This window comes from Podarcis bocagei (assembly GCF_964188305.1).
Source record: "Podarcis bocagei genome assembly, chromosome: 6".
Classification (NCBI taxonomy): Eukaryota; Metazoa; Chordata; class Lepidosauria; order Squamata; family Lacertidae; genus Podarcis; species Podarcis bocagei.
Window position 1 is genome coordinate 39528188 of NC_138130.1, and position 12386 is coordinate 39540573.

A 12386-nucleotide genomic window follows, 5' to 3' on the forward strand; every position below is an offset into this window, starting at 1 on the left:
GAATTCAGCGACCAGGTTGCTCACCAGAGCAAGATGGTTTGAACATATTACACCGATCCTGGCCCCGATTGCACTGGCTTCTAATTTCTGGGCCCAAATCAAAGTGCAGGTTCTGACCTATAAAACCTGAAACAGCTTAGGACCGCAAAATCTCTCCCCATATGAACCTAGCCAGGCCCTGCAATCATCACCGGAGGCCCTTCTTTGTGTGCCTCCTCCATGAGCGGTCCAGAGGGTGGTAACAGGAGAATGGACCTTTTCTGCGATAGCTCCCCGTTTTGTAGAATGTTCTCCCCAGGAAGGCTCACCTAGCATATTCATTACATATCTTTAGGCGCCAGACAAAAATGTTTCTCTATAACTTTGGCTGGTTAACATTCTACAGCATTTAAAATGTGTTTGTGAGAGTGGGGTTATTGGTTTCCTTTTGTCTTATTATGTATTTTGTGTTCTCGTTTTGTATTTTTCTGTTGCGATCCTTGGGTGAAGGTCAGTATCCTAATGTTAATGATGATGATGATGATGATGATGATGATGATGATGATGCAGTTCTTGTGGTTCTCTGGCCTGCGACATGAATCACCTAACTCTACAACCAACTTTTGCATAATATTTATCAGTTTACTAAGCGGCATTCTAGATGGCGATTCCAGCAGTCTCTCTTTTATCCTCTTCATTCTTTTCAACTAGTGCGCATCTGATGCAATGACCTACATTCATATTAAAGTAAAGCAGAAAAACCTTGTTGAAATCGCTGCTTTCACAGCTTGTTTTGCAGTTCATTCTTTTCTGGAGCATTAGAGCATAACAAAAATGGAATCCAATTGCACATTAGGGAATTATTTACCCCCTCCCCGTCTGAACCCAAAACGAACAGAAAACAGAGTCAATAGTAACCATTCAATCTGAAAATATGCCAATCGAGGAATGAACCAATAATAAAAAAACCCAGAAAATTTGCACACAGAAAAGAAACAAAGCTATGGATTTCTTTAAAAAACAAAAATACACACAAAATAGCTGTGTGAAGGAGAACCAGCCAGTTATATTAAAAATGTGTGATGCTTGGTCACCAGTAGAACATAGCATGCTTTTGATAGAAATCTGGACACATTTCAATTGATTATATATCAAGATGGAATAGCCTACATTATGGTGCTCCGGCAAGAGAAGGGAAATGCTGGAGAAGCATCTGACAGTGGTCGTTGTTATAAAATAGACTTTTTGAAAATGTTCATGAAAAGCAAGTTATTTTTCCTGGATTTGGAAACAGTTGAGCTATTAGGGGTCTGTGGTAGGTAGGAGTTAAGCAGCATATAAATGAAACTGTACTGATTTCCAATGTAACCCACCAGAGACCTCAGCATTCAGAATACATAAGCAAGTAAGTATGAACTCCTTTAATTAAGGCCTTCTCATTAATTCAGCCAGCATGGATTCCTTGGCCGGGGGAAGGAAATGCTACAGTCTTCAATGCATCTTGGCGCAGGATTGAAAAAGCCTTTCTGAGTAAAAGTTGCCTTTGACAACAAGCTGCATAAAAAAGACCCCTCATGGGTTGCCCGTTGTCCTGGTAATACACAATCAAGCAACGGCTTTAGTCCTATGCCATACCTACAATACTGCCTCTGTGCAGTCAAATGAAGCAGTATACTGAAGTCCTAGTGTTGCATACATTGAAGAAGTGGGGCAAAGAGGAAGGGAGCCCAAGAAAACCAAATGCTAGATAGCCACCTTCTTTGGCTTATGTTGCATAACCCCCAATACATTTTGTTGCCTGAGGTGAATGACATGTATTTTCATGTATAGAAGCTGACCTGGATGGTAGCTGAATCTTCTCCTTTGAATCTTCTTTCAACACTAGTGACAGGGCACATCCTGAGAGCAGCAGATTTGTTTATGGGGCACAGGAAAGGCATATGGCAAGCACAGCTCTCTCATCCAATACTTTGTCACCATTACCTATCATTCCCTGTGCATGTGCCATTTAAGGTGCCCACCTTACTCTGCCTAATGATAGGGCCAGCCCTGCCCATTTTGGGGGGGATTTTTAAAAACAAAAATCACTTTTGTGTTACATCAAAATCTTTAGGAACACAAAGGAAACACTCACATGTGTATTGTAGGACTGGTGCTTTCTTTCAGTTTTTTACTCCTGGGTAGCACCAACCCCAATTTCCCACCCAGAGACAAAGACGGGTTAAAGGGGAAAGAGGTGCGGACTTAAAGTGGTAACAGTGATCTGAGAGGGGGGCAGCCAGAGTACAGTCTGCAGTTCCCAGTCCCTCTCCTTGGAAGCTTGAACTGGTGGGGCAAGATGAGTAAAACCAGGTCCTTTGACTAGGCAAAATGGTTGTCCACTTCTGAATTCGGATCAAAAGAGCAGAATTATTTAAATCAGTACGAGAGAGTGGAAGGAGTGGGAAGTGGCTTTAAAGGGAAAGAAAACACATACTCACTATCTGAGGTTGTCTTAGCAACTGACAAAAAATATGTTCAGTTGACGTGCAAAACCAAATGGGTCATCCCAGGTGATTCATCGAAGACACACAAATGGGAGGTGGAAGGAAGCTGGAAGCTTTGCTCTTTTTATCTCTGCAGTTGCAAAAGGGGAGGGCCTGGAGATTAAAAGGCATGAAGATGATCCACCAATCCAGGAAAGCCAACTCTACTTGGCATCCTGGAGATCCATCACATACTCAGAGGGGAATTTTGTCATTTGTGTTTGCAAGCTTGTTGAAACAAAGCATGTCAGTGAGGCCAATCTCTTTCTTTTTTCCTGGGCGGGGTAGGGGTTGGGGTGGGGGGAGTGGATTAGGGAAAGGACACCACCTGTGGATGTGAAGATGGGAGGGAGATGCTTTAGAGGTAGCTGGCTATCTCTTAGTTAATGGCATGGTCCTGGTAAAGAGGCATTCTCTTAAAGGGACAGACAGAGGTAGGAACAATATTTGCTTTATTTTCTCCCTTGAGGTATGTTTTCTGAGGTTCTGTTTTGCAGGATTTCCATTGGTGCACATAGGCACCATTTGCAAGATTAATGGCAGGGACTGCAGGCTTAGTGCTGCAGAAATCTTACTTTTCACATTTCTCAACTGAAGTCATTTTTTCCTATTGGAAAACGTCCTCTGAAATTAAGGATTTGATTTCCCAATTATGAAACATATAGTGGATGCCCTGTTATACCACGTATCCTTTGGGTGGTTTGCTACTTGAGTGACTAAAATCTCTGTGGTTATTTTTACTTCCCTAATTTATCCTGTTTTTTTCTTTTTAAAGCACTTCCTTACCTTTCTCTCCTGTGAATTTTCAAAAAGCTTGATAATTCAAGCTATCATACTTCCTTCAAAAAGTCTAAGGTTTATGTATGTAAGGTTTTCTCATTATATTCTCACAAAATTCAGTGAGATAGATCAGGCTGAGGGAAGGGGAATTTCCAAAGACAAACCAATGAGAAGAGATCTGAACTATAACAAAAGATAGGTATATTGGACTATTTTTGGTCTGTACCAGTTTTGCCTATATTTATTTATAAATTTGCTGCATCCTTTTTCCATGCTAATCTGCATTTTTGTACTTTAATTATTTCAACAACTAATTAAAAAGCTACATTAAAATTCATATTTTGATATTTTATCACGAGATATTCATTTGAACATATGCATTACCAGTCTCATTTTATCACAGGAAAATGCACTTAATATGTATTCATGGTATGTTTCTGAGCTGAGCACTGTATCATACAATTTGTAGAAGTGTGAAATGTGAAGCATAATCACATTCCGATCTGCCACATTTATTTAGGAGTTGCTGATCAAGGTAACCTTAACATAAAAATTCACAAAATTCAAAAGAGCCCTACCTGTAACTTTCCAGTGCAACACAATACAGCACTTCATTGGTAAAGTTTCAAACTGTGTGTCAACACTTGATTTTTAAAAAATAAAAATAAAAATTGAATGCTATTCAAGTTGTAAAAAGTTTAGATAAATGTCATTGTTCCACATTTGTTAAACAAAGTGCAGCTTGGTTTTATAAACTCTGCCTGTTCTTTAACTGTATTAGGAATTTGATTGTACATTTACATCAAAGGCAGACATGAAGGGGCTTCTCAGTCTGTTGGTAAGTTGCAAAATAGTTTTTCTAAAGAGAAGGTTCTTTTCGCAGCATATATATTTTAGTATCTCGGAGCCCATTGTTCTGTTCTAATTACAGTGAAAGCATAGAAAGAAGGAACTTAGACATATTTAAAAACTTTGAACTCCACAGACTAATCTTGTGCCACTTTGTAAAACTCATTAAAGTTAGCAGAAACTTTCAGATAATCAAATATGTCTTAAAATATCTATTTTCTCATTTTTATTTTTTGTGCCATGTATATTTAATCCTTGATTAATTGTTAGGCTTTTTTCTCCAACCAACTTTTTCAGAAGATTTTTCTTTGCGTAATCAAAGTGTAACCCTTTAGATAGCTTTTTCCCAATGATACTTGAAAGAAAACGCAATTAGTTCTTGATGTCTGAGCACTTCAAACAGCATTTTATTTTATTTATTATATTTGTATATCTCTCTATGAAGGCTATGTGCGCCTCCAGTGGCAATGCTGAATCTATGAGCACCCCCCTACTATAAACCTGTTCCTTTGGGGGGGTGTACCTCCCACATGAACACCACTCAGCTGTGGGGGGGGGGAGCACCTATTGGGAGAAACTCTGTCATATGTGGATTGAATTTTAGATGATGATCGCAAAATTGTAGTGTTGGACTAGATGATACTCAGGGTCCCTTCTAACCCCCTGGAATGCAGGAATATGCAGCTGCCCCATTCTGGAATCGAACCCTCAACCTTGGCGTTATCAGCATCATGCTGTGAGCTATGGGTTAAAGATAAAAGTAAAGGGATCCCTGACCATTAGGTCCAGTCGTGGCGGACTCTGGGGCTGCAGCGCTCATCTCGCTTTATTGGCCGAGGGAGCTGGCGTACAGCTTCCAAGTTATGTGGCCAGCATGACTAAGCCGCTTCTGGCGAACCAGAGCAGCGCACGGAAACGCCGTTTACCTTCCCGCTGGAGCAGTACCTATTTATCTACTTGCACTTTGACGTGCTTTTGAACTGCTAGGTTGGCAGGAGCAGGGACCGAGCAACGGGAGCTCACCCCATCGCGGGGATTCGAACCGCGGACCTTCTGATCAGCAAGTCCTAGGCTCTGTGGTTTAGCCCACAGTGCCACCCGCATCCCAGAGCTATGAGTTAGGGGGATGCTTTTGCAAAGGTAGCTCTTTAAAAGGGGAAGGGGGCATATATTGTAAAATTGCAATTCCTTCTTGGATCCTGGCCTAAAACTGCATTCTCCTAAATAACTATGTTTTGATTAAAAATATCAAATTCAAAACACATTTTCCCAGGCTATTTACAAACCTTTTGGGAAGTAAATCCTGTTTTAAACTTTTATATTCTTTTGTCAACAAGTAGACCTATTTTTCAGTAGTTTCATAGGGTCTGCTTGAGCCACCCTCTCCATTCGTGTCACTGCTCCACCCCTGGGTATTTTCTTCCGCCAACCTTGACTTCCCTTGGCAAGCCTTCATCGATTTTTTTTCCCCCGTAGAAGAGAACAGCTCATAGCTAAATGATACATGCAAGGGACTGATAGGATCAGACTCCTAATGTATATACTGAAACATTGGCTGGACATAAATCCTGTGAGCATTACTTGTTTCACAAATAAACCACTTTGTATACTTTGGGGGTTGTGATGATACTGTGGTGTAGCTCCAGGTCTTTAAGTGGCTATCCTGGAATACTAGACCGGCTATTAATTTTTCATTTATTTATAGAAATGAATTATTAATGTTGGCTTCTGCCACCACAGTCTAAGATTTTGAAGGTGAGCACAGACAACTCACAGCATGAGCCAAACTGTGAAAATGTTTGTCTCACAGAACCCTGGAAAGGGAAATCATACCGAAAGTGAAGAGGTAATTGGAATAAATGCCTGGAGTAGGGGTTTTGTTTTTTGGTAAATTGATATGAGGGGACAGGTGTCATTCTGCCACGAATAAGCCTTTATTTGTCTAACTCTTCTTGTGTATATAACTGCTATCTGCAATAAGAATCTCTGCTTTCAGATTAAATAACAAGGCTTTTGTTTAGTACTGTAAATTATGACTGTATCATGGAGCATTCTCTCAATACCTTGCAAGTTTGGTGTGTGTGTGTTTTTTTGTAGTAGTAGTAGCAGGCTATTTTCAAGTTCAGTACCGTATTTTTCGCCCCATAAGACGCACTTTTTCCCCTCCAAAAATGAAGGGGAAATCGGGGTGCGTCTTATGGGGCGAATGCCTGCAAGCCTCGCGCGCCCGGCAGGAGGTCCCACCGGGTGCGCGAGGCTTGGGGCGGCAGCCTGTCGCCCGAAGCACGGGGAGCCCTCTGGAGGGCTCCCCCTGCTTCCGGCGAGTGTCTGCAAGCCTCGCGCACCCGGCAGGAGGTCCCACCGGGTGCGGGAGGCTGGGGGCGGCAGCGGACTGCTTGCCGGGATGCAGAAGCTTGGCGCGCGCTGAGCTCAGCACGCCCCAAGCTTCTAGGGGCGCGCAAGCAGTCCGCTGCCGCCCCAAGCCTTGCGCACCCGGCGGGACCTCCTGCCGGGTGCGGGAGGCTGGGGGCGGCAGCGGACTACTTGCCGGCATGCAGAAGCTTGGCGCGCGCTGAGCTCAGCAAGCCCCAAGCTTCTAGGTGCGCGCAAGCAGTCCGCTGCCGCCCCAAGCCTCGCGCACCCAGCGGGACCTCCTGCCGGGTGCGGGAGGCTGGGGGCGGCAGCGGACTGCTTGCTGGGATGCAGAAGCTTGGCGCGCGCTGAGCTCAGCACGCCCCAAGCTTCTAGGGGCACGCAAGCAGTCCGCTGCCGCCCCAAGCCTTGCGCACCCGGCGGGACCTCCTGCCGGGTGCGGGAGGCTGGGGGCGGCAGCGGACTGCTTGCCGGCATGCAGAATCTTGGCGCGCGCTGAGCTCAGCAAGCCCCAAGCTTCTAGGGGCGCGCAAGCAGTCCGCTGCCGCCCCAAGCCTCGCGCACCCGGCGGGACCTCCTGCCGGGTGCGGGAGGCTGGGGGCGGCAGCGGACTGCTTGCCGGCATGCAGAATCTTGGCGCGCGCTGAGCTCAGCAAGCCCCAAGCTTCTAGGGGCGCGCAAGCAGTCCGCTGCCGCCCCAAGCCTCGCGCACCCGGCGGGACCTCCTGCCGGGTGCGGGAGGCTGGGGGCGGCAGCGGACTGCTTGCCGGCATGCAGAAGCTTGGCGCGCGCTGAGCTCAGCAAGCCCCAAGCTTCTAGGTGCGCGCAAGCAGTCCGCTGCCGCCCCAAGCCTCGCACACCCAGCGGGACCTCCTGCCGGGTGCGGGAGGCTTGGGGCGGCAGCGGACTGCTTGCCGGCACGCAGAAGCTTGGGGCGCGCTGACCTCAGCTTGCCCCAAGCTTCTGGATTAGCGCAGGGGTCCGCTAGCCCTGGGAGAGGCGCCCGGCTCTCCCACGCTAGCGGAGACCTTGCCGGCATGCAGAAGCTTGGGGCGCGCTGAGCTCCGCACGCCCCAAGCTCCTTGTGTAGCGCAGCGCACCTGGGGGGGAAATAAAATTTTTTTCCTTTATTTCCCCCCCTAAAATCTAGGTGCGTCTTATGGGCCGGTGCGTCTTATGGGGCGAAAAATACGGTACATGTGTCTTTCCTGAGGCTTTCCCCCCAAGTTGCACAGTAGCTACCATGACAGATGTTTGCTTCCTTAGCAAACTGTTCCACTGGCTTTCTTAGCAGTGAGAAAGGAGCTTGAACAATTTATCTCCCTCCATAGTGCCTTCAGTAGAGAGTAAGGGACTGCTCTTCCTCTTAATAACTCTGATAAATATGTGTTTGTGTATCTTTTTAGTCCCTCCAAATCATGAACTCTCAAGCATTCTTGTGGAAAGTTTTTGATTGTTTCTAGAATACACGAACATTTACTCCTTACTTCTCGCTGGAAAAAAGGCCTTCGTGTTAAAATCCTTACACATTTCTCTGATAATTAGGCCCCTGTTGCTTTGTGTATTTAATGCTGCTCCCTTGCCAGCTTTTGGGTGGTTGTTTATGTGTTGCTGTGTGTATAATCACGAGGCTTTTGCCATATTTCTGATATAGCGTTCAGAATCTGCTGTGTGTTTGTATTTTCTGTTATGTGGCGTTATGACATGAATGGAGCTCAAGAGTACACGTGTTAATTATTTTCTCCTTGCTGTGTGCACTTACTGTGGCTCTTCATATTGATTCTAGCTGGATGGGCACAACCTACAAGACTCGATGGGTAGTTCTTACATAACTTAGCATTTTTCATTTGATTTTTTTTTTTTGGGGGGGGGGAGTCGATGGCTATTCATACGCACAGCCAAAAAGTTCTTATTGTAGTGGAATGCCATATTTGCTAATGAGAATTTAATTGCAGAAAGGACTAATGTATTACAACACCGGGGGCTCTCTGTGGGCCAATCATATCATCAAATGCAAATATCCTTCAGCCGGGTATCTAAACTGAAGGTTTCAAACTGAGGGTACTGATATAAAGTACAAAACAGGAAATCAGGTAGCAGTGTTGAATCCTCCTTACTACCATAACTATCTCCCCTCCATACTGACTCCAGGCCACTTTCCCCTTTTGCCTAGGGTCACACCTGGTTACTGGAGTAAGAATATCTTAGGGGATAGATGGCAGTGGGGGGGACCAGGATACAAGGGGAAGGAATTCAGGACACATATGTCCATCTTGTGCCCATTTTGTATTTTGACCCCTGATAAACCCATGATTAGGACAAGCCTAGATTTGAATACAGGTATTTTGCCATCCAGCATACCCCCCCCCCCTTTTTAGTATATTTCTAGAAAAAAGTTTTGCTTAAAGATAAGACAGAGGGAAACTTTGTTCTCTTGTTTTTCATTTCTTGGCTGTTTCCACATACCTTTATTGCACTGCATTTCTGTGTGGCACCTTACTCTCAAGTGCACTGCGATAGGCTTAATGCGACTAGGACTGTCAATGGGACAGGCATGGTGGGGAGCCTTCTATAGTCTTCAAAGATGAAAGAGTGTTCAGAATCCTTAAAACTCCTTTGCATTTTATGAATAGCCACCTGCAATTAAGACAATAATTGTAGAGGATAAGAGAAACAAATTAACACTCACTGGAAAATGTGAAATGCATCTTGCAAACCATTTGACATGTGTTCAGATAAGTAATAGCGGCATTTGTTTACAGAGAATGATGGAAAGTGAAATTGCTATGCACCTGCAAGCTCTTTTTGATTTTCTAAAAAGCCACCTTCTGTGTATGATGCAATTCCTGAACTGGCACATTTTGGGGTCAATGATGGATTTTAATATATTTTTTGTAAGGCTGTTTTTTGTGTGTGTGTGTGTTTTGTTCGCTGCTGTCAATAGCATTGCATTAATATCTGACTGAACAAATGTTCTAAGTTGGCTTTCTTCAACCCTGGGGCCCAAGATGTTGTTGGACTACAGTTCCCATCACCCCTGATCATTGCCTAAGCTGGCCTGAGATGGTGGAGGTTGTAGTTTAACAGCATATGGGGAACCAAGATTGAAGAACTGTGCTCCAAGTGACCATGGCAGAAATAAGATTCGGTCTGTGAAACAGAATCATAGAATTGTAGAGTTGGAAGGCACCCCAAGGATCATGTAGTGCAACCCCTAGCAATGCAGAAATCCTGCCTGCAGCTGTTCCTGGGTGGGCTCAAACCACCAACCCTCTGGTTAACAGCCAGATACACTGACCCATTGCGCCACAGGTTCCCCCCCGATATAGTTCACTGGTAGGAACATCTGGCCTCTGTTGTGAAGGCTTGTTGGTTTAGACTGATGGAAGTCTATTATGAAATCATTTCCCCCCTCCCCTGGTGATACATGATATCTGGAAATTGCAAAAAACAACAACCCTGTAGTGTTGTGCCCAAAATTATAGCTGAGAGATCTTTCAGTACAAAGCACTCTGCAGTCACAATGGCAGCGTTCCTCACATGTTGTTTTACTCCAGTTCTTTTAATCCCCAGCCAGCCTGGCTGAGATAGGATGTGTGGTCCAACAGCCTCTTGAAACACAAGGTTGGGGAAGGCTAATATTCTGTGGTATGGGAATAATAATGCAGGCCTACCTTACAGGGAGGTGGTAAGAGAACCGCTGAAATAATGTACCCAAAATCACTTTGAACACTCCAGAGGTTCTGCGCAAGTGCTAAATACAAAATAACTTTTAGCATTTATATAATGCCTTCCAGGTTCAAAGAGGTTATGCCCAGCTCAGTAAATTAACAAATAAATAAACAACGTAGCTTCCCAGCAGATCATCAGTGGCAATCAGTAAAAGCTCATAGCTCCACAGTAGTGACTCATTTAATAAGCACAATTATTTTGTTTAAATCAAAATCACCACAGGAGAGCCTGTGATAGCAGCCAATTCTGAAGCCCTCCACATTTTGTTTCATTCCCCTGCCCCCCTCAGAATTTATTACAAGGTCGTTTTTTCCAAAAGAAAAAGTAAATAAAAATGGTTTTGTCTTTTTTTTCCTCAATCTGACCTGCCTTGTGCAGATTTACAGGAGCTCCGAGCACCTTATGCATTTAGTTGGTCTGAGAGCTTCCATTTCTTCCCTCACATTCCTCCCTAAATTCTACAGTGCTGGAAACAATAACAAAGCAAATGTATCCCTGGCTTTGTACAGTAAATCATTCTGCTATATGTAAAAGTGAAAATGACCTGTTTGGGTGCCTGAAGGAATATTTTAGCTTGTCGTTCTTCCTGCAGGGGTGAAAAGAGCCTGCTAACTTTCCCATTCCTCAAAAGGAAAAGAGAATGAGCTGTTTAAGATTAATACTCCTTATGGTGCATCATTCAAAGCTTTTCCCTTCAGCTTGAAAATAGGGCAGTTTCTGCGGTACCCATTTGTCACATACTGATTTTAGCCCTCCACTCCCCCCTACAATATTTTCTTCTACATTCTCAGCTAAACAGCAAATAAGGGTGTCAAAAGACTGCCTCAGAGGTGACGTATGATTTTAACAGCGTTTTTGTTTGTTTGTTTTTTAAAAAGCATTTGAATTTTCGAACTCTATAAATAATAATTCCTTTCCTTACAAGAACTTCTGAATAAAAAGTGCTTTGGCACCTGAGGGGTTAATGATATTACAGACTTACAGATTATCCGTATTTTCCTTTAGCCAGGGAACCTGGAGGCGGTTGGAGGATGGATGGCGGCTAACAGAATGAGGTTGAATCCTGACAAGACAGAAGTACTGTTTTTGAGGGACAGGGGGAGGGCGGGTGTGGGGGACTTCCTGGTCCTGAATGGGGTAACTGTGCCCCTGAAGGACCAGGGGCATAGCCTGGGAGTAATTTTGGACTCACAGCTGTCCATGGAGGCACAAGTTAATTCTGTGTCCAAGGTGGCTGTCTGCCAGCTCCACCTGGTATGCAGGCTGAGACCCTACCTGCCTGCGGACTGTCTTGCCAGAGTTGTGCATGCTGTAGTTATCTCCTGCTTGGACTACTGCAATGCACTCTACGTGGGGCTACCTCTGAAGGTGACCCGGAAACTGCAATTAATCCAGAATGCAGTAGCTAGACTGGTGACTGGGAGTGGCTGCTGGGACCACATAACACCGGTCCTGAGAGATCTGCATTTGCTTCCAGTACGTTTCTGAGCACAATTCAAAGTGTTGGTGCTGACGTTTAAAGCTCTAAATGGCCTCGGTCCTGTATACCTGAAGGAGCGTCTCCACCCCCATCATCAGCCCGGACACTGAGATCCAGTGCCGAGGGCCTTCTGGTGGTTCCCTCATTGCGAGAAGTGAGGTTACAGGGAACCAGGCAGAGGGCCTTCTCGGTAGTGGCGCCCACCCTGTGGAACGCATTCCCTTCAGATGTGAAGGAAATAAGCAGCTATCTTCTCTTTAAAAGACATCTGAAAGCAGCCCTGTTTAGGGAAGTTTTTAGTATTTAATGCTGTATTGTTTTTAACACTTGATTGGAAGCCGCCCAGAGTGGCTGGGGAAACTCAGCCAGATGAGCGGGGTGTAAATAATAAATTATTATTATTATTATTATTATTATTTTTATTATTATTATTATTATTATTATTATTATTATTATTATTATTATAACTGTAGTTTCATAAGGGGATCTGAGGGTCTATTAGACTCTGTGTTGAGTCCATTAAGAATCTTGGGAGTTGTGTTTATGACAAGGGGCTTAAAAAAATGAGAGTTGTTTTTTAAACTCTTAGTACCTTTTTTGTTTTTAGAAAGCCTATGATTTCCAAGAAACCTATGTCACAGCAGTACAAGCTGATAAACATTTGTAGT

The 12386-nt window shown here is 44.4% G+C and overlaps 1 protein-coding gene across 4 annotated transcripts in view; it reads left to right on the forward strand.

Moving 5' to 3' along the window:
• The window catches only part of FRMPD4 (FERM and PDZ domain containing 4), a 204125-nt gene that overhangs the window by 108386 nt on the left and 83353 nt on the right, over positions 1 to 12386 (forward strand). Inside the window, exon 1 of one of the 4 annotated variants that reach the window (XM_081196989.1) lies at positions 2573 to 2632. The exons of the other annotated variants lie outside the window; for them this stretch is intronic. The gene's annotated coding sequence lies outside the window, so the exon portion shown is untranslated. Of the gene's footprint in view, positions 1 to 2572; positions 2633 to 12386 lie in introns of those variants that run through there. 4 annotated transcript variants of the gene reach the window in all.